We start from the raw sequence: 23,058 nt of genomic DNA, 5'->3' as shown, positions 1-23,058 counted from the left end.
CATCCTGTATAGGTACAGAAAGAAGCGATCCTTTGCCACTTAGGTGAAGGTTCTTAGAAAGATCATGAGGATCAACAAGTTTGCTGCTAGGTTCTTTTTTGGGTAGTTCATGAAAGCGCTTCCCATTTCTGAGTGTGATTTCTATTTTGTGGCAACAAAACAAAAAAGGCAGAGTCAGGCGCCTAAAAATGTACAATCCTAATCTCCAATAAAGGGAGCACCCGGAAGCTGTGTAAGGTGTGTTTCTCAAATGTAAAAGGAATAGTCAACCATATAAAATGTAACATTTAAATGCACAGAAAATAAAGAAGATCAGAAGCACCCTCACCCCTCGCCAAACAGCCCAACAGCCACTTATGATGGCACTTCCGATGCGCGCGCCCCACAGTAATATAGTGGATGACGTAAAATTCAGGGCGGGCGGAGGGCAGGCAGAGGGCGGGTATGAGGGACGGAGCTGAAAGATGAAACAAATACGTGTAATGAACAAAAGGAAAGAAACACTAGCAGGAATACACTCTGAGCCGCGGTGAAGCCACGTTGTAATTGAATAGAGTCCAACAAGATAAGTTCTTTAATTGCAGTGTCCGAGGCCGTGTTACAGCGAAAGGGGAACTTCCACTCACGGATGGCAAGGTCCAAAGGCAGAAAGTCAAAATGTTTTGCGTAAGATATATCAACAATATAAAAACCCTTTGAAGGCGATATGTAGTGAAATGTTCAAAAAAGATGGGGAAATGATGTTAAATACTATTTTAGGGAAATCCGACGTCAGCTTTTGGAAATTGGTTAATGCCTCTAATGATGCTCGATTGACCATACAGGAAAATCCCATTATGCATGTATATGGTGAGTTGCGGGATGTGCCCCGAGGTTCCATAGCTTAATATTGCTGCAAAAATACGGCAACATTTTTGTATGGTTATATTTTTGTGGGATATTAACACATGGAAACCAAATAGTACATGAGATTGTCAGTGATTTGGCCTTTTTCTATGCCTAGTAAATGTACATGAGGATCATAGTGCTTTGTCTTTGTCCCATGACTACAAAATGCATAAGTGCTTTGGTTTTCTCTTCTACCGTCAAAGTGCAAATGAGTTTCTGATCGTTTTGGTCTTCTCCTACACATACTTATTGCACAGGCTATCATCCGTGCTTTGGACTTCCCCTCTGCCTAGTAAAACAACTAATATAACAGGTGGATTTGAAAATAGCATGTTCACCCCCAGAGGGGCATCTTGGCGCTATTGACAGATGCTGATTGTTTCCCCAACTTAATGGTACTCCTTTTATCAACCTCGGAAGGATGAAGAGCTCAGTTGACCTGCCAGGATTTGATCCTGTGACCATGAGGTCAAACACATGTCTCTGTAGTGAATGCATTAGTCCACTGAACCACAGACCCGGCAATTGCATTTCAATTTCCCTGGCCTTCTTCTGTGTCTAGTAAATGGACATGAGGTTCTAGTGTTTTGGCCTCCTCCCATACCTATTAAATGAAATTGGAGTTTACAGAAATGTCGCCTTCTCCTTTAACAACAAAATGCATTGTAATGCTACTTCCCCCATAGTTAAAAGTGGCAAGTGGGTTGTATTGCCCCTCCACTGAAAATTCACATACCCATCCACCCATAAATCATTTGACCCCAGAGCTCCAAACAAAATTCCAACGTTACTCTACCTAGGTTCTACCTACGTAAGCTAACGCAACGTTCTTGCAAATCTCTTTCCTAGCAACTCTTGCCTCTTCAAATGAGAAACATTGACTGTTTTGATATTCTACTGACCTGCCTCAATTTAGAGACTGGTGTAAACCTGCAGAGTTATACCCACAGCAGTTCTATGAGTTTGAGATTTGCTTAAACCGCTCAAGCTTGCTCACCAGCCCCACACTTTACGGTTGTGCGAGTATGAGTAAAGTACACTTTCATCAGTTATCAAAATCATGATTTTAAGTCTGAAACCCAAAATTCATGCCCACTTAAATATATAAATTTACTGGAATAGCACTGCCAGGGGGGGCAGACTCTACATAGGAGTTATAGACCTGCTTAAAGGAATTTGGTAATACATTCATCATGGCACCATCGGAGGCACCCCATCCGTCCCTCTATAATGATCTATTGCCATCAGTAGGGAAACGATTTTTGAGCATGAGAGAGGATGTGCCACTCATGGCCATGGATGCTAGTATTGGAGTACATAGCTCTTCTCCATCTGACACTTCAGTACTTGCCCCTGTTGTACTGGCTGAATTAGAAAAATGTGTACAACTTTCTGAAGGGTGGCTCGCCAAGCGATGTGAATAATTTCCCTCATACTGAGTCTTGCAAGAAACAGTTAACAAACCTCTCATGCCCCAGTGTATGTTTGAAAACATTGTCAAACAATGACAAAATTCCTCCAGTTTTTCCAGCAGGATGTCTGCACACAACCTCTAAAATGGAAGGTATACCCCCCTTTGGCTTTGATCTGCTCGATCCCTCTGAAGATATGCAGTCCCTTGAAGCCTCATACCTTGTATTATCAATAGATAGAGGCCATGATTACACGCACTATGAATTAAGGGACTGCAAAGCCACACTCACCCAGATACTAACTAAAATTCAATACGCTGGAATGGTATATCTTTGCGGACTCCTACAGAGGAGAAGGTGGCTGTCATACCCCTCTGAATAGGGGTTTACCTAGTTTTGCCACAGCTGCAACCCAGACCGCTCCCCTGGATGTCAAGGAGCAGCCGTCCTTGTGTCAAGAAGCCCTACCCACGTCCTTCTCATTTTTTAAATCTTTTGCAAAAACAGTAGCAGGTCCACAGGATGTACTCCCAATGCAAATACGTACACATGCCCAATTGTGTCAGAAGGATATTCATGATACAGAAAAAATAGATCAATTATTATTTTTTCTCCAGGTCGAACCAGAGGCGTATTTATGATACTGAAACATGTGAAGTTTTTCATCCTGATAGTCTTTCAGCCCTTACGATGCTGATTGATGAAGAAGCCCAAAGCGCCATTAACCATGCAGAGTAAAATGATGGTGAGAGAAATGCTCACTCTGCTGGTTTGGTGTTTTTTTTGCTTCTCGGAAGGAAAAATGTCTCTGTCTGCGTGCCATGAAAAGAAAAGCTGACAGGCAGGTTGCTCAGGTGGCTTTAGAGGCAACAGCGCAAAAAAAAGAAAAAAAAGATTTTTTTTTTAAAGTGCCCTACACAACTCTGTAGGGAATAGCGACCACAGTTATCATTTTAGTCCTGACATAGAACAAGGGATTCACCTTGAAGAACTCTCTGTGGAGAGTAAAAATGCCCTACAACATCATAGCATCGATGATAAGAAGAACATCTTGGGGAGTACAGTGTACCAGCCAAATGGCAATGAAGGGACCAAGCCAGCAGCTTTATCCATCAAAACAGGGGCTGATGTCAACACCTCCAAAATGTTATCTGTCTCTCAAAATGATTTAGCTGCTAAACTGCCTTCTACCCAACAAACTCACCTATCCTCCTTTTATATACCAATTGAAAATAAAGTTACGCAAGTGGGGAAGATCACTGGTGAGGCATTTGAAGTCGGGCTGTCCAAACAGCCTAACACATCACTGAATTTGCCTCCACAAGAAACTGTGGACAACCTAGTAAAGTCACCAATGGCAGTGGTTGATGGACTCACTCCTAACTTTAATCCAGAGGGAAAGTGGGAAATGGATAGGTCCGCAAAAGAGCCTCATTATACACCTTCCCTCCCTTCAACCACCACTGGGGAGGGTCCTCTAGCATATGGTAAACCCACATTAAATTCATCGCCCATCATGGGGTTAGTAACCCCAATATAAATGGTGACAAGCGGCTGAACCGGTCATTTCTCTTAAAGGAATTTAATAAAATTCCTGCGTTGAGAACTTTAAATACTGCAGATATTGATTGGATTACCCTTCCACCGATAAATAATCATCGAATGGTGTGTAAAGTCCAATCGGCTATCATTGTAGATTTGGTGTGGCAGTATAAAAGAAAACTAAAAATGATTGGCCTGTCTCCATACCTCTTTGACTCCATCGATGAGGCCATCATTTTCAATGAAACGCCAGTGAAAATCGAAAATCCTCCCCCTGTAAATGAAATTAGCTTATTAGCCCAGGGAGATGCCAAGGCAGCAGTAATTTCTCAACTAGTTGCCTTTTCAAACATTAGTAAAGATTGGTCTTGGTTAACATCATTAGCCATCACACTAAATCCCGCCATGGATAATATCCCCAGGTAGAAACTCATACCCTTTGACAATTTTCTCCTGGAATTCTTGCGGGTTTACAAATTTAAACACATGGGCAAAAGACACCTTTCCTGAAACTCGAATTGATATTTTACTGTGTCAAGAAACCATGTGTGAGCACAAGCTCCAGTTGAACGATTTATCGCCCATCAAGTGATGGCCCGGCAAGGTCCTAGTGGTAGGCCTTTTGGTGGACTGGCTATATTTGTAAATACCAACCTAAAAAATAGAATTCAGGAAGTCAACAAATTAGCGCCAATATTGGCTTTGGGGGGTTTCTTCAATGAGGCATTCATTGATCCCTATCTCATCATTGCCCTTTATCATAACGCGGCAAAATTGAAGGTACAAAGCGTTTTTTTATGAGCTTGATGGCTTATTCGATGACGTAGGGTCCCAGTATCCGGCATATCGAATATTGATAGGGGGACTTAAATGCCCTTTGTTCCAATTCGTATGATACAACAATTGCATATACACTCCCACAAGGCAATCACCGGTTGTAACTAGAGGTCATTAATGGGGGGAGTATTTTACAAACTGGGAAATATCATGTATTCCTTTTGATTCATCCCTAGGTCCCCATACATGGAGGAGGGGCTCTAAAACCTCTTGTATTGATCATTATGCCATTTCGTCAAATTTACCGGATAAGTGTAGCAAAATTGTGATTCTTGAGCCTGGTATTGGTGATAATCTGATGATTCGATTGCACCTAACAGTGATTGTTGAGAGATCACAAAATGATTTCAACCAGACAGTTTTGGAGGGAGACTGCCCAGGCATATCCATACGTTGGAGGGCAAGTCTGTGTGACAAGTTAAATGCTATCATCGATGTTTATCCTCCTTCTGTTGATGTTATTTCTAACCATTTTACCTCTTTACAAATGAAAGCAAGTTGGTATTTAAGCTCCAGTGAAAGAGTGATAGCCAAACTGTGTGCTGTTAGATAAGGACTCTAAGAATCCCAATTTAAAACAATCTAGCAAGGCAATTCAATTGGCCAAACGTCTAATGCTGACATACGAAAATTAAAGAGAACCTCATTCTCGATAGATGAGTATAAGAAGGAAAAAAAAGGTCATTTGCAATGCCTATCGCAACAAATGCCTCAATTACAAACGTCACTTGCATAATTTGACAAACCAGAGGATGATTGCAAAGTTATGTCGCAATGACAGACGCTCCACGTGGGCCATGTTTACAGTGGATTTCAACATGCTTAATATTGATCAGTCCTCTATTATATCTGTTGATACTTGGTCTGTGTTTTTTAAGCATACATTTTGTTTACCTAGCATCTTTAACAACAACATTATGAAGAGGCTGAGTAAACCTTCTTCACTGATACCATTATGGTCAATCGAGGATATAGAGTGTGCAAACCATGATCTGAATTATTAAAAAGCTGCTGGCTTTTACGGCATACCACTATGTGTAATCAAGCGAAACCCGCAGCTTTGGGCATGGATATTAAAGATTCAAATTGATAACATCTTATAAACTCTCAATATTCCTCCTTCCTGGTTATGCTCTATAATTGTACCACTGCACAAAAAGGGTCCAAGAACTGACCCCAACAATCTTCGGCCTATAGCTCTAATAAATGTGGCGGCCAAAGTTTTTGCAATATTGCTGCTTTGAGACATGCATGCCTACCTGAAACAACATAATATTCTATACCGATTTCAAATTGGATTTCGGGCTCAGATGGGCACTGCACTAAATGCAACATTAATGGCCCACCTCCCTGCCAAAGCAAAAGTTCCTGACACAGGTTGTCTGTATATGGCCTCAATCGATTTGACAGCTGCCTTTGACTGTGTGGTGCAGGGCCTGTTATGGGAGAAAATGGCCCAGATCGGAATTCCTACTCATCTAATATTCTTAGTTGCCAAACTACATCAAAATACTTCCTACCTGGTAAGGGTAAATCAAATGAGGGTGATCACCAACCCTCTTCCGATTGGGGTCCGGGTTTAGCAGGGTTGCAACTTAGCAGCGACCCTGTTTAACCTTTACCTCTGTGGCATTAATGAAATTTGGACCAACAAAATTAGTTATCCTGCAAGGTTAGGTCACTTAAAGATCCATTGACTTGCCTTTGCGGACGATATCTTGATTTTTGATCGCACTCCCTTTGGCTTGCAATCCAAACAAACCCTATTTTTTTCTTATTTCAGAGCTCATAACTTACAATTTAATGCAGAAAAGTCCCATATTTTCATTTTCAGAAATGTAAAGGAATTCTTGCTCTTGGAAATGGACTATTGGTAACATCCCAAACGGACGTGCAATTACCATTAAACATTTAGGGTATCAAAATAACTGACAACAATGCGATTGCAATGTGAAAGGAAGAACTGAACAAAAGGTAAAACCCCTTTCAACACAAATGCGTATGGTTTACATCAAATACTGCACATTTTCCTTAGTCCCTTTAATAGAATTTTATACACTAAAAGGTGAGGCAATATTTTATACGCTTTGGACATGTGTCTTGTAGAAATTGATAATATTCTTGATCAACTGCAAGGAGGTTTATGGAAGGGGGTTCTGCGTTTAGCTAAGTCTATTCCTAATGCTGTACTTAGGAAGGAGCTGTGCCTCATTTCTTCGTCAGCCCGATTTCATTGGTGGCTGCTGTCAAACCTAGCTAAAATGCTATTTCCTCCAGTAAATTTCTTATACGAGGACTTAGGGAAAATGATAGTTGCTCGCAACCAGCCATCAATCTCGAAATACTATGATAGAATGGTGTCATCACTAGCTGAGATGGCTCTTACTCCCATGGATTTGGAATTTCGACTAGCACATGTTAAGCACCGTCTTTTTGACTATCATTGGAGAAAGACCTTGAATACTATTGAGTCTCTGAAATCCTACAAAGAAGTTGCAAAATGTTGTACCAGGCGATTGCCTCATAAGCTTTATTTGGTACAATTTCCATGGAATAAACCATGAGATATCTATCTAAGGTTCAAACTAAATCAGATGTTATCCTTGGAAATAATTAAGAGATGGTATCCACAAATTTCCCTCAATGCTGCTAACAATTGTTGATTTTGCAAATGCATCAGTCAGTTAGAGACCATTAAGCACTTAGTGACATATTGGGTGCATTTTGAAAATGATTGCATTAAAATAATTGGAATTGAATGAGTGGGCGGTACGGGGCCTTCAAGGGAATGGTTTTGGATGTCATATATGTGGGGCAATTGTGTAAAGTCTATCTTGTTGCTGTCCCGACTTCTTACAATTATAAATCTGGAACTGGTAAATAAGATGTCAAATAGGGATGAAGGTTGAACATAGTGTAAGGAGCAATGGTGATATAACAGCGACTTCGATATAGATATTACATTCATTGGATGTGATTTTGCCATGTGATCTTGAACAAACGTATAGTGCTCGTTGAAATGTTGATATATCAGGAATTTTGATATATATATATATACGCATTGTGATTTGGGTTATAGGCACTTCCTGACACCTTGTTTATGTGAGGAGTGGTCGCATTATCTAAATTCCCATTTATATGCTGGTAATATAATATGGTGACAATGTGAAAGTTATAATAGATGGAAGATTATTTTAACAGATTGCAAATTTGTCCCTGTAACTTTAAGAAATGTATTACAATGGAAATGTTGTAAAAGTTTGTTGATCAAACTAAAAACAACAGTTTGAAATAAAAAAATGTTTTAAAAAAAATAGTTTGACAGTGCGGGAAAAGTGGCAGTCATGAAATTACCCCCACTTTTTTCCTCCACCACCAAACTTATAATGAGGACCATATATAGTTATGTTAAATTAAAAGGAATGCTGAGATCGCTACTGAATGGTGTTTAGATGGAATTTTCAAAATGAAAACTTCTTACGCATTTTGCCTTTGAGTAAATGTGGTTCTTCTGCAAAACCAATAGCCCAATTTGGAGGTAGTTGTTAAGGGTCATTTTCATTTATGTGCCAATTCCCTTTAACCTTAGAGACCCCTAGCTCTTTTGCTATACTCTTTTTTAATGTTTACTCCTGAGTGAGAGGAACCTTTTTTTCTCTCACTCATTTGTTTTCCGGACTATGATTTTCTATGTACCTTACCGTTTTATGGGGTCTGGTAAACTCCATAGGCATTTGCTTTTGCATTGTGACACACAGTACTTTTTTTTGTGCAGTGCCACTGAGAAGTCCCTTGGACTTCCTTTAATGTTTAACTACATTTTATTGGGTGAACTACTGTTCCCAAGAATAGTAAGATGACCCCTGTCTTACTTACCTTTAATTTATGGGCCCAGCACACACCACCCTCTGTGGAGTGCTGGGGGGTTACATAGTAGCTCCTTTAACCCATTCCTCATGTAACATTCTGTTACACTAACTCACTTGAGTGGCTGGTGGTAGTGGTTTCTTTTGTACTACCTAGTAGCATGTATCTGTAGGCTGATAACTCAACTGCAGTGCTGCACCCAATGGTGGCCATTTTCTCAAAATGACCCTGTCTTCTTTTTTCACCCTTTCTTGTTAGTGAGTTTCATCTAGTCTTTTACTCTGTTGTTTGCATTGGGTTTGAGTCCTTTGTGTGTTTTGCCTTTGGTGGCCTTCAGCCCTGAAGCCCTCCCAGGCTTCAGTGTGTCTGGAAAGGCAGGAAATGAGGCAGGTTCCCAGAACATCCCTGTCCTTTGTCTCTAGGTGTGCCTGAGTGAAAACAGTTCCAATTGGCTGGCCGGCTGTCCTGGAGGACAGCCAATCTGTTGTGTGCTTGACAGCCTAGGGCTATGAGGAATGGGAACTTGCATACAAATTGAAGTTTTCGTGACTAAGAGCTGACTCAACCACTGGAGGACAACATCTAAAGCACAAGATAAGAGAAGACACAAGCAGCACCCTTCTGGACCACTATGTGCCCGGTGAAGCCCTGCAGCAGTGCTGACCCTATTTTTGAATCTACAGGGATGACCCGTAAAGGATGACATCCTCCCCTAGGCTGGTGGGACCAACTAGCCCAGAGACAAACTCTATCTTGGCACAACCCGCGACTTGCTGCAATTTTCCAAGGCTGCAGAAGCCCCATACCTGGGGTACCTCAACCACCTGTGAGTACATTGTCTTCCGAAGTCCAAATCTGGCTTGATCTTAATGGGCTCCCAGAAGACCCTACAGAAGCAAGATATCCACATCCATAGTGTCCTCACGAAAGTCCAGGACCGAGGGATCAAGGAAATCATAACCAGAGCTTTTCGTTCTTCTTTGGCTCTGAGAAAAAGGTGCCAAAACTACAAGAGCAACAGAATCAATGGACATCCATTGCTCTTGAGGCCCTCTCTCGAGTCCTGCTGCAAGAGCCGACCAGATGTCCTCCCTTTCATCACCATGACCAAGGACCAGGGACAAAGTTTACTACATTGCATCCTGAAGGCAACCAGCTGGAACAACTTCTTCATTTCAAAGGTACTGTGGGGCATGGGCTACATTATCCTTTTGCCATTTGTGGTGTTTCATATGTTTGGGAGTGTGGTTTAACCCTACACTAAGTTCTCCTCAACTTACCTGCATTGGCCTTAGAGCTTGTGCTTTCTAAAAATGGCTCCTCTTAAGTTGCTGTGATTTCTCTTTTGAACATTGACTATTTAAGGACATTTTTCTAACAAGATGAGCATCAGAACTTTGGTTTTTCCCATTGCATGTGGCTGTCTTGGCTCCCTAAAGCCTCCATCTGAACCTATTGGCTTTGGCAGTGCATGTTCCCTTACAGTTATTAAATATTGATCATGTTAATGCTGGGATAATAGACTGCCTGTAACCATTTTGGAGAATCGAATTGTTCTTATAAACTATCAGTCTTCTCTGATCTAACCTTAACCTTGCCTTCCTTAAATAACTCAATACTGCAAAGGTGATACAATATAAATTCTATACTGACCTCAACTGACGTCACCTCTGGGTGCTGGAACATGTGTAACATACCAATGAATTACTCACCTGCTGTATTGTTTACTTTTTTAATTGAATCCTAACTTGGGATTAATGATACAGCTCATTACTGCTTTTTAAAGAATGCTTTAAATATCTTTGTGTAAAAATACATAATGTATTATATAAATTTAAGTGTGTAAGTGTTTAATTAGATACTTGTATTTACTGATTTCATTGTACAGCTCTACAGCTCACATTACCTCTCTTAAGATAAGCCTGACTGCTCAGTCACTCTACCAACTTGTATAGTACAGGCCTATATTAAAAGGTGGGTTACCTAATACCAAAAGATAAGTCTTGTGTAGTCCCACACCAGTTGGACAGCACTAATTCTGGCCTAACAGTACTGTGACAAATCTAGCAATATCACCACTTATTCCCTGGAGGGAAGTTACTTTTACATAGCCAGGGAAAGGCAGAAAGGACCTGACTCTGACCCTCGGGGTGGCTATCTGAGGGAGGACTATGTAGGGGAAGATAAACTCCAGAGGGACAGAATACTAAATCAAAATAGTATTGCAGTCACAGTTCCCAATGACACATATATGCATCTGCAATTTACATATTTGGCTTATTGTGTTATAGATGAACAAATCTCATCTTGTTGCTGTCAAACACTGTATGCCCCTCCCACCCTTTTCAGTACTAAGACGAGGAAGAGGTATGAAGAAATGGAGTAATGAGGATGACCAGAATCTGTTTTGCAAAGCATTACACCGTGCCACAAAGTTTAAGGTTCACACAGTTGAGAGAACACCAGAACGAAGAGAGAGGTAGAGGCTGAACAAAAGGAAGCTTACCGCTTGAGGGCCCAAAGCAGCGAGAGTTTTGTGCAGCAGAGGAGGGCAAAGAAATAGCTTACTGGCTCACAGGAAGCATGCAGAGTCAGCGAACTGAAGAAGATGGATAAGGTAAGACACGAGGAACACTGAAGCCGCCTGGTGAGCCCAGAGAAGGCTAACGGGTTACTGCAGCACATGTAGGTGAATGTTGTGTCGTGCTAAATAGCAGCATTGAAGAAGTTGATACGGATGTAAGCAATATTTGAAAAGGGTCGGTGACCCAACATTTCTAAACAGGGGTTTATGTGAGTGCAAACAGTGCTGGAAAAGAGCCAAGGACTCCATATCTGAAGGAAAAAGTAATAACAGAAACAAACTGTAGGGAGAAAGGGCTGGTGCCGAATATTTAGAAAAAATTGTTTAGTGGATAACAAAGAAAGTAGTTGGTGGATGGAAAAGCCCTGGAAGGTTAGAGAACCAGGCAAATGGGTAGTCTGTGGCTCAAAACCCCCAGGGGAATTGAATTTTGTGAAACAGTGTGATACCCTGGCAGCAGGGCCATCTTAAACACTTTTGGGGTCCGGGGCACGGACACCTTTGGGGGCCCCCTCCACTGAACCAAAGGAATTAAAAGATCAAAAATATCTGGTTGTATCTCCCTCATCGTACTTACAGCCGATCATAATAATCATGGGTACTCCCTGTTTTAGAATAGATAGAGCACACTTTATCAATACCAGGCACGAGGAAGGTAGAGCGGCCATAGTGTAAATGCAGAACACAGATCGTATGAAAAAGGTGCACATAATCCAGAATAGACAGATGACTCAAATTGGGTGCCTAAAAGAATGCAAACGTGCTTGTGCATGCATACAGGATACCAATTGAAAGCAAGGAGAAAGATACAGATACCATAGCATAGCTAGTAGATAAAGATTAGAAGCTAACAGGAACAAGTCCATATTCATGCACACTGAGATTAGAAGAGGAGCATGGATATCAATACGTGTTGCCATTAGAGAGCAAAGTAGCTCTGGTGTTATATACCAAAGTTCACTATTACTATAGCGGAAGCAACACTAGAGCCAGTGAAATCACGAGTGAGTTTTTTTGAAGATGACACACTGAGAACAAAATCCCTCTGAAGAGAGACAATTTCCAAAGTTTTAGGGATAGGTCATTTGACAGGTTAGGCAATACGAGATTAAATGAGATGACCAGGATCACACATTGGTTAAGAGGAGACACTGGGATTTGCGCCCACTCTGCAATGTCTGCACTTAACCATTTTCTTTTCTAGTTCTTAACATGAACTAAAATAACCCCATTTGATAGAACTGACCTGCACAGTACGCAATCCACATAATCCAACATGACAATTTCTAAAAACAAAAAGTTATGGAAGCATATTATGCAAAATGGGAATAGCTTTATTTATTTTAATTGATGTGATCCTAATAGATTTTATCTGGGTTTCTATTTTGCATTTAAAAGCTTTGAATACACATAAAACATATTATGCGAAACATATTTATAGATGTGCTGAAAAATCTTTGAATTGTACAAAAGGACAATCTGTTTTTTGTGTCAAATAAGAAAAATGGTATCCCTACAAAAAATCCCCACCAAAAATATTGCCATACATATGGCCGTTTGTCTCGCCATAGGGGTGTCTCCCGCAGGCTCCATGGGTCAATATCGCCGCAAAAATATGGCAATATTTTTGTATCACAATATTTTTACAGGGATATTAACACATGGTACCAGAAAAATATGCTTGCCAGAGGCCTGCGATGTACGGTCCAGTGTCTTCTCACTAGAACCCCTTCCAATACAGGAGGAATGCTATAGGAGTTGTGCTTCGTCACTGCACAAACTATGAATGCCACAGTGAACACAGAAAGCAGAGCAGAATGTACCTGTACACAACAAATACAAAATGTTATGTCTGGTGAACAATATAAATTACTTCTTTAGATATAGCAGCCTTGTGGGGCCCCCTCCAAGTCGGCGGCCCGGGACAAGTACCCCCTTTGCCCTCCCATAAAGACGTCTCTGCCTGGCAGGAGAGTAAACCAGGAGAAGTGAACTTCATGAAAAATTGTGATTTTCTAGCAGGAGAGTAAACCAGGAGAAGTGAACTTTGAGAAACAGTGTGATATCCGGGCAGGAGAGTAAACCAGGAGAAGTGGATGCTGTGAAACAGTGTGACATCCTGGCAGAAGGGTAAACCAGGAGTGAGAAAGGAAGTTAACCTGAAGTTGGAAATTGTTAAGTAAAACCTTGAGAATAACACTGGAACCATGATAAAGTGACTTTATAAAACTATCAGAAGGATTCTAGGGGAAAGGCGATCCATTTTCCTGGTAGAACTTTATTTATTTCTTTGCTACACCTTAAACTTTGCATTTGTAACTCTTAAAGAAGGCAACAAATGCAAAATCGATAGAAATCCCTTTGTGAACATTATATTACGTTTAGAGTGTAAGGGTCACATTAGGGTTTTGGGACACATGACTGTGATGATGGAAATGCATTGGAGGGACACAGCCTCCCTGTCCTTATCCTGTACTACCTTATCATGTGTGTTCTGTGTTTTGTTTTTGCACAGAGATCCAGGTGGAAGCCCTGGCAGTGCAGCTCTTCCTCTTTTTGGTTGTGTTAAACAGAGACTCTTGGAATACCCTTATGGCACCCATGGGCGAGGGTACAACCCTGTACCCCTAGTGTATGTTTCGGGGCACATGTGTGTTGCCCATAGAGCAGGGTATGGGCTGGTGGCAGCCTCATACTGATATGAAAAGAGCTCTGAGTATCCTCCATGTTGGGATACCCATGCCCTGACATAGGAATCACTGGATTCCAGATAGAAGTCGGGGGGCCTCCTGATTTCTATTGTCTGTTACATTATTTTCCCAAAGTCCTGGGAAGCCCTGAGTCTGTCCCTTCCCTGACTGGCTGTTGGGTGGAAGAACCATATATGGTATTGTGGGTAAGTCCAGGCCAGATTGGCTGGAGCCTTCCCAGTGACTGTATGTTGTGGGTACACCGTTCGGGTGGGACCTGTGGGAATAGAATTTGTGACCAAAATGCATTCTATGTTATGGGTGTCTGGTTTCTGTGTGTGGGACACAATGAATGAGACAGCACTGCCTGAAACGGACATGAATACCGTGTGGTATGCTAAAAGAGTGGGTGCTTGCCTCAATGCACAATCTTTGTTATGGGTTTCTGGGTGGAAATGAATGGCCTGCATGCCCGTGAGACTGATTGGCTTCCTGCCTGCATGAATGCACTTCTATGTGATTGGCTGACAGAGCCTGGCTCAGCAAGATTGAATGAGGGACAGATGTGTATATCTAGGGACCTCTCACTTACCATGTTGTTCAGAAGCTGAAGTCAAAACTTGAGGTGATCCTTGAAGCCCAGCTGGAGGAGAAGATTGCTATTGCATTTACTTTGATGTAATCCAAAAGTGGTTGAGTCTGTAGAGAACTGATCCAAGAGAGGACCTGGCTAGGTGAGCTCTCCCTGAGCTACGTGGGGCCATTTTGCAAAAACTGCTGTTTCCCGCCACAAGAAGCCAACAAAGACATCCTAAGGACACCGACGGAGTGAAGATCCGATGTCCAGCCCGCAATCCCTGACATCCGATGTCCCCCTGCGGGCCTGCATCTATCACTGATGAAGGTTTTCCAAGTCCACTGAGTCTTACTTGAGGCACCAAACACTTTGCATTGAGGTCTGCCGCACGCCTCGCCTGCCCAAGACTCCCACCATTGAGGAAACGATCATCGAAGAACACCACGAAGTTCAAAGCTGCTGTATCAACACCAGTGTTTCCCTTTTTCTCGAGGTTCTTGATGCCCAGCGGCTCCTGCTTTAAAGTGAATCCACACTCGAAGGATATTGTTGATGAACCGGCGAAGAAACTCTTACACTTCAGGTGCATTGGGGTGGTTGAACTTTTTAACCAAGAAGCAAGGTTTGTTGAGTATTTATGGACTGAGCTTGTTAGATCTTTTATTTCAGGTTGCCCAGGTGGCGGGATCATCATTCAGAATTGTGCATCTATATCCAAAGGGAGCATTCTGTCATTGCTTAACCTTAACCTGCCTGCCTTCCTTAATGTCTATGTTGATACACCTTACTGAATAATTTGTATGCTCTATTTTATCTGCCAGCAGTTGATGCATTTTAAAGGAATCTAAAGTCTAAGTGTGGTACCACAAAGAATTGGATAGCTTTGTCATTATGGATTTACCAGAGTACACAATGTGTTAATGAATTGTGTATATGTTTCTCTGAACCTTATTTTTATGTAAATAACTGTGTTAGCACATAACACTCTGTGTGGACATTCCTTTGTGGAGGCTTGGGGACTCATTGTACTTAAGAACCAATCTTTCATCGCCTCCTGCGAGCATAAGCCTTGGTTTCTCTTCCATAGCTACCATATAGAGAACCTTGGCTGGGGTGCACAGTGTCTCGACCCTACCATATAGGGGCCAGAAATACAGATACCCCCCTCAAGTCTATACAAGGACACAGGACCGTCTTTTGTTTAACATCCTAATGTGGGCGTTCCTTAGTTTTGCTGAGTCAGGGAAACCCCTTTTAGGATTAGGGTTAGATTGTTTTTTTTTTCTCCAAACCTCTTATAGTTTTGAGAAATAAAAGTCTATAGCAAACAGCAAACTTGCCACTGTGTCCGAGTTTTACTCTTGATCCCTTACAGTACCCACATCAAATCATAAACCAAATGTCATTTTTGTTTCAACTACAAGGCAAACACATTTGGCAGCACATTCAATGATACTATTCCTTTTACTTTATGCCTGATGCATTGCATTTCATGTTCATTTATTTGTGCTTATATAGCGCTTATGGCCCTCGCTCTATCATGTCTTGTCTATAACGGTACAATTAATGAGTCAACAGTATGGCTTAATGTGAACAAAGAAGATGGGATTTTAGCTGAGTTCGAAAGGAAGAGTAGATTGTGGAATGAATAGATAGAGGAAAAAAGTTGCAAAGTTGTGGAGCTAAAAGAGATAAGGAACAGAATCCCATTGCCGGAACCCACCCACAGACACTTCTTCCCACACTCCTCCAAACGTTGCCCATCCTCACTTGTCCAACTTCTTGGCCCTTTCACACACACTACACTCATGCGCATGAAGGCATGCAAATGCACGCACATTTACAAGCACATACATTTTCAAATACAACACAAGCACAAAACCTCACATTTCAGTGTTTTTTAAAAAAAATCTTAAATCCCTCTCTCCCCATTCTCAGTGCAGAACTCTGTCTTTACCCACCTGTTGTTCTTGTTCTGGGTGTCCCAGCCTCGCTCACTCTACTTGCAAGGGGAAGTTTCAATCACATCACTCCTGAAGCCTGATTCCTACGTTCTCGTACTAGCCTGTAGGTTAGCCCCAGAACATTAAGGGCCCTGTTAAGTTATTACCATAGGGATGCTCCTGCACCCTACTTGCCGGCTGAACATCAGTCATCATGGCCAACGAGTCATAGAAGTATGGGAAAGGCACATGCTCATTTGGCAGGAGTGGCCAGGAGCAATCTTTTAGATGCTCGCTGCAGTTAATGTAGCTTGGACTTATCTAGGCCTGCATCCTCCATAATAGGGTACCAATAATATCGCCACATATATGGTCGTGGGGTAAGGCCATAGGCGATATTATTAGTGGGGATAATTTATGGGGTTATTATGACCACGGGGGGGGGGGGGGGCAGGGGTGTCACCCGCACCATTAAAAAAAATATGGGGGTTGCAGGGGATTATTTTTGTATGGCTATATCATTACTTGGATATTAACACATGGAACCCATAATAGGTGTCAGGTTGGTGCCATGTCCCTCTTTATTGCTGTGCTTCCCCTCAGTAATCAGGTAATTAGCTAAAAACAGAGATTTTATGACTAGTGAAATTGTTATATACACTGCAAACTACTTCACCTAGTTGATCCGTAGACCCAAATAGTTAATAATTTTGTTCCAAGTTGTAATATCATTAGAATTAAAAGCGGCTACATATTTGTTTTAATTTATCTAATGTCTGTTTTGTTTCTCTGGAATTTTGGAGCTTTGATTCCACATATGTATTTGCTATATGCGCCCCCTTATATTCGTGATTTCATTGTTCAAGCAGAAGGAAGCCATTTTGTCTGTTGGAAGGAGTAATGTAAACTAGTTGTGGTGATCAACATGGGACAGTGGACATCAAAGCACACTGTTCTTCCCACAGACCTAACAACGTGTGGCACTAACAGCATGGGCAGGTGATGAAGGAGTTCACAAAGTGGTGAGCTTCAATGGCAATTCATCCATAATGGGTGGGGGGACACGACCCACGGGGAACCCTCCGTCATTATGGGGGAGCGTACGAGCCAGCGCAGTGTATACATTGAGAGCTCCCTCAACTGCTTTTTGCACATTAGGTTTCGCTTCTGTGCTGGCTTAAACTGCCAAAGGGAAAACATGCCCTTTCTGCCTCTGTGATGTGCTCCTTCTTGCTCAAGCCCTCTATGACTCTCACAACGGTATTTTGGATGACCTGGAGGTGCATGATTTTTCCCTTGGTCACGTCTTGCAACAGGCGAGCACCATAAATTAGTCTATCACTGATAATTGCCCTGGGATTAATAGCACAGTTTTCTTGAGACAAGAACGACCTCAACTGTGCAAGCAGCTTTAGAAGATAGGAGGTGGAGGAGACCAGGTAGCATACATGGGACGTCCTGCTAAGTTCCTGGTCGATAAGCATGCCCGGAATCTTAACTTTAGGGAGAGTGGTGATAACACAGCTGGCTGTATGCACCTTGTTATACTTCAGGCTTAAATTCCAATGTTGTGCGACTGTGCCCACAAGTATTATCTCTGTTTTTGCATCATTAAGTGCCAGATCATTGTCCATCATCCAGGTTTGAATTAGAGAGTAGACCATGTTGAAAGACTAAGTGTCCCTGATGTAATCTCCCGAGAGTGGAATGAGACGCTGAGTATCATCAGCATAGTTAGTGCATAGCATCCCTTTGGCATTAATCGGTTCAAAAAGGGTCATGGTGAACGAGTTGAAAAGAGCAGGGAACAAGCGCAAGCCATGTGGCACTCCAGAGAGCATCTCAAAGTCATCAGCCCTGTAGTAGATAACTACAAAGATGCTGGCCGTGGGGTCAGATAGAACGCATTCCACCCATTTCACGGCTGCTGGTGAGAAGTGGGCCGAGTGAGTGAGTGGAGATCAGCATGGTGTGATCCACCAGATGAAATGCCGCTGAAAAATAAATAAGCATTAGGAGTGCCGTGCCTTCTTTTTTCACAATTTCCAACATATTGGCCTTAAGATCAAGCAAGGCAGATTCCGCACTGTGGGCCCTGCGAAAACCTGACTGCCTCTGACCCAAGATCCAAAACCTCTCCAAGAAGTCCTATACTTGCAGAAAAGAAGCCTGGTCCAGAATCTTTAGCAAAAACAGTGCATTAGAAATGGGCCTATAATTTGAGGGTACAGTAGGGTAAAGGGGTGGTTTCTTTAATAGTGGTGAGAGCCACGTCTGCTTAATGCAGTTTGGCACAAGACATTATCTAAACGCACAGTTTACCAGTTTTATGATAAGAGGGATCAGCTGATCATCTGGTGATTCACAACCCTGGAAGGGCACATATCCCCTTTACATAATGTGGGTTTCATCCGGCACAGCAAAGAAAGCATCACACTTTCTGTGACTGGCGAAAACTCAAAAGGGGGATATTCACATTAACATCAGGGTGAATATCACAGTGCATTGTTCTGTCATGAGTTTCCAGCTTGGCATGAGTTTAGTCCATGATCTTTTTGATTTTGTTATTCAAGGAGTCCGGAATACACGTACACCAGTGTTTGTCTTTGTTGATCAGACGTGTAGCAGGGCAAGGGTCCTCCAGTTCCTTTAGGATCTTAAACAGTTCCTTAGTGTCAAAATTGGCACTCTTAATCCTCTGATCAAAGGCAGATCTTTTAGCATTAGTGATAGCATCTCTGTGCTCCTTAGCTGCCACTGAATAGGTTGCTATATTTATTTCCAGGTTTGGAGGTTTTCCAGCAGTCAAAAGCTTTAAGCTTGGCAAATTTTAGCTTTTGAATTTGAACAAAATAAGAGCTTTTAGTCTCTCTTTTAGCATGTGTCTTTTCTAGCGCCCTAGTATTAATCACATTTTCAAGCATGCTTTGATAGGCATCTACTGTTATGTTAGCAGAGTCAAGATTGGGTAAATCGTTCAGGGTGTTTTTAAAAAGAGGAGCTTACATTATGGCCAAGAGCGGTTGCTTGTTCCTAAAAGTGGTGTCCACTCTTTCAAGTCTTAATTTCTTGAACTGAGATGAGCAGTCAACATGAAAATATATTAGCATGTGGTCTGACCAGGGACATAGAGTCACATCTTCCTTATCAATGATGGCATTCAAACTAGCAACCCAGTCGACAGTCCTGCCCTTAACAATGGTTGTGGTCTAGACATTGTGCCAAGGTGTCAGAAACATTCCGAAGTCCAAGATTAAAGTCACCTTAGAGTACAAGTTCAACCTTAGAAGGTGGGGAGACAGTATTCCCCCAGTCATAAAGACAAATCGGGCATAGGAATGCATGGGCAATACACGAGAATAATATCAATGGTCATATTGGGGTCAACCAGAACCTTTGCATACAATATATCACATCCATTCTGAGCTTCCAGACGTACTGAGTGGTGAGTGGATATGGATGGAGACCCGGTAAATCAAAGCAACCCCGCCCCCTCACAGAGGAGTGGTCAGCCCTAACGATAAAATACACATTTGGCACTGCTAATGAAAGCACTGGGCCTGCTGCTTCATGCAACCAAGTTTCCCTAATGGAGCAAATGTTGATATGTTTGGCTAGTAGATAGTCTGCAATGTTCGTCACATGCTTGATGAGTGACTGAGTGTTAATCAGCAGGCACACAGAGAAGCTGTCAAACTTTCTGTGACCAGTTCAGTAGTCATGTTCACTGCATGCATACAGGGACATAGTGAAGTTAGAAATCAGGTCAGTGGTTATCTACAGGTGGGGTTAGATTTCCAGTACCTGCCGGGGGTTAAAGTCGATGGGTGTAATCAGCCAAGATGCCACTGCGTCCATGCGTCCCAGAAGCGAACCAGCAAAAAAGCAGCCTCTCAAACGCACTGCTGCTAACGCGCCGCCGACGAGAACACATTCCCTTGTACAGCTAGGAATTGTGGTTTGCAAGAACTACAGTGTCAACAACGCTGGCAATTGAGTGAACAAGATCGGATTTTCACAAATTAAAGCAATGTATTACAAAGTAAGAACGTCTCTGCAATATGGAGCTAATTATGATGTCAGCGAAGAAATTTCAAAAGTGTCAGCAATTAGGTCAAAAACACACGCTCAGGAGTCAACTATTTCATACATTGCCGCATATAAGTAGCTGTTCACCAAGTGCAAACAGCAACGATTTAAGTTACCTCCTAAAGTACAGTTGACAGTTAGCTGCTCAAAGAAACAGCAAAAGGCTGTTCCAATGTTTAGGCGCAGTCAGTGAAAAAGTGCGCCCACTGTGCTCTTTTGAAATCGAGGTACAATCAAAAGAAGAATGATTGTGGAACGAAGTACACAGGCAGGTTATTTACAGAGCTTTTCCTGGAGATATATAGTGCCTTTGCCATAGAAAGCCCGCTGTACAAGGCAGAGGATCTTAAATATGACTCTACAGTTAACAGGAGGGCTGGCAGAGGCTGAGGTGAATTGACTACCAACCTCGTAGCAGAATTCTGTAGGACTTGCAGACAATTAATATGTGATTTTGGCTAGTCTAGTATTGCAATAATCAAGTACACCTGAAATAGATGCCGAGATTAGAGGGGCGTGAAGTTTGTAGGTTAGAAATGAAGAATTTGCTGATGCCCAGTAAAAATTACCATGCCTGTCCCCTGGGGGCCCCAGCACCTCGCATGCACACCTCATCACATTGATTGTGTGTGGGTGTGATGCACTGGGGGAACCAGGGAGAAGGCAAGGCATTTTGTATTGTGTATGTCCAGTAAAAGGCCATGCCAGTCCCCTGAGCCCCCTGCTTCTCATATACAATGCCAAACCTGCCCCCCCAGCACCTCGCAGGCACACATAATTGAATATCTGTGTGTGCAAGGAGCTTCGGGCTCAATGTTCAGGTATGACATTTTTTTATTGTGCATTTATGGTAGATGACCAGTAAAAAATGCCATGCCTGCCCCCTGTGCCCCCGGTGTCACATACCCATACATTATTATGTGTGTGTGTGTGCAAGTCACTATGGAGCCCAAGGGGGTAGGCATGACATTTCTTCTGGGCTTCTATGCCCAGTAAAAGCTGCTGGACTGCCTCTTGGGCACCCCAGCACCTCACGCACAATCATAATCACAATGTGATTAGGTGTTTGTTTATGGTGCGGGAGGACTAAGGGGCATGCATGTAAGATTTTATGGGGCATCTATGCCCAGTAAATAAATACCATGGCTGTACCCTGCTCCCCCCAGCACCTCACAAATATAATCGTCCCTTTGGGCCCCCCAGCGCCTTGCACACACTCATAATCACATTCATAATGATTTGATTATGTGTGTGCCATAGGGGGACCTAGGGACAGGCATGGGATTCTTTAGTCACTGTGCTAAAGCGAGCATGAACAGAGCCTCACAAAAGCAGCCACTTGCCCAGCTCCTACTTACCAATCACGGTTGGGTCCACATGTTGCATTGCTTAAACTCTAACTGTCCTAAACTCCCCCAAGATGCCCTACTCTCACCCCAGCCCAATTGCTAAATCCACCCCCTCCAAGGGACCTAGTTCAATTTGCCACAGATGGAGCCATACCCCAAATAGCTACCAGCTAAAGGAGCATCGCCCTACACACAAGTGCCCTGTCTCACTAGACTCCCATGCCTCAAATCTCAGACAGTAAGTGTCTGGAGCTGCCCGCCATACCTGAGACTTGCTCCATATTGTTGCCCGTTGATTAGGAAATCTAAGGATTAGTATGCACTTGCCACCGTCCAATACGGGACTGGCCCCATGCTATTCTACGTTGACACGAACCATACACCCATGTGTAGCCTGCCTCCGCTATACCCGCTATACCCTGTGTCGGGCACCACGCATTTACCCATTGACCTTGACCACGCATATATGTGTTGTTGCCGCCTTGTAACCTTTGGTCATCACCTGTATAAGCATGCCAGATTTGACCATGCAACTGTTTGTAGCTGCCGCCATGCAACATGCGGCTGGCACCATACACTTGCCCACCATGCTATGTAATCACTGTCTAAGCACTTATGGGAATCGTATGAAGCAACATCTATGTATGTATTCCCCAAATGCACTTGTGTAACTAAGTAAGACTTCTTAACAGTGCCACGATGCCCGAGGGCAGTTTGGTGCTTTACAAATTCAAATAAATAAAAATAAATAAAATAAATCAGATTCACATCCCACGACAACCACCCTGTGACAAAATACCGTCTCAGCACAGTGTAGGCTCGCACTGACTAAGCAGCTGACGTGCCACAATCTTATTCCTGGTGTCCCTGGCCCCTGAGCTCATGTGTCAGCTTGCAGGGGTCACCAGAAATGAAAGACATTCCTCTTGCACCAGTTGCCAGTCATCACCTCCCACCAGTGAGATGTAACAGCCCCTACGCCCCCAGCCCCTGACCTCCAGCTAAGCAGTCATGTAATCTGAACTGTGCATTAATTAGCACATGCTCTCTAGGAGCACATGCTATTTATGTACATAACTTCATATTGGAACACCATCTTGACATCTTAGCCACCACGGGCTCTTGGCTTCACAATGTCTCAGGCCCTCTCCTCTCCCTAGCCATACCTCCCAACTACACCATCTTTAGGGCAGCAGCCTTAACGGTATCTGAGGAGGTGTAGCCCTTATAGCCAAATTCTCTCTCCAAATCAGATCTTCACCCACACCCATTATCCCTCG

The sequence above is a fragment of the Ambystoma mexicanum genome, chromosome 6p, assembly GCF_040938575.1.
Source record: "Ambystoma mexicanum isolate Mex_15411 chromosome 6p, UKY_AmexF1_1, whole genome shotgun sequence".
In the NCBI taxonomy this organism is placed as follows: Eukaryota; Metazoa; Chordata; class Amphibia; order Caudata; family Ambystomatidae; genus Ambystoma; species Ambystoma mexicanum.
Note: the sequence above shows the minus strand (reverse complement) of the source record.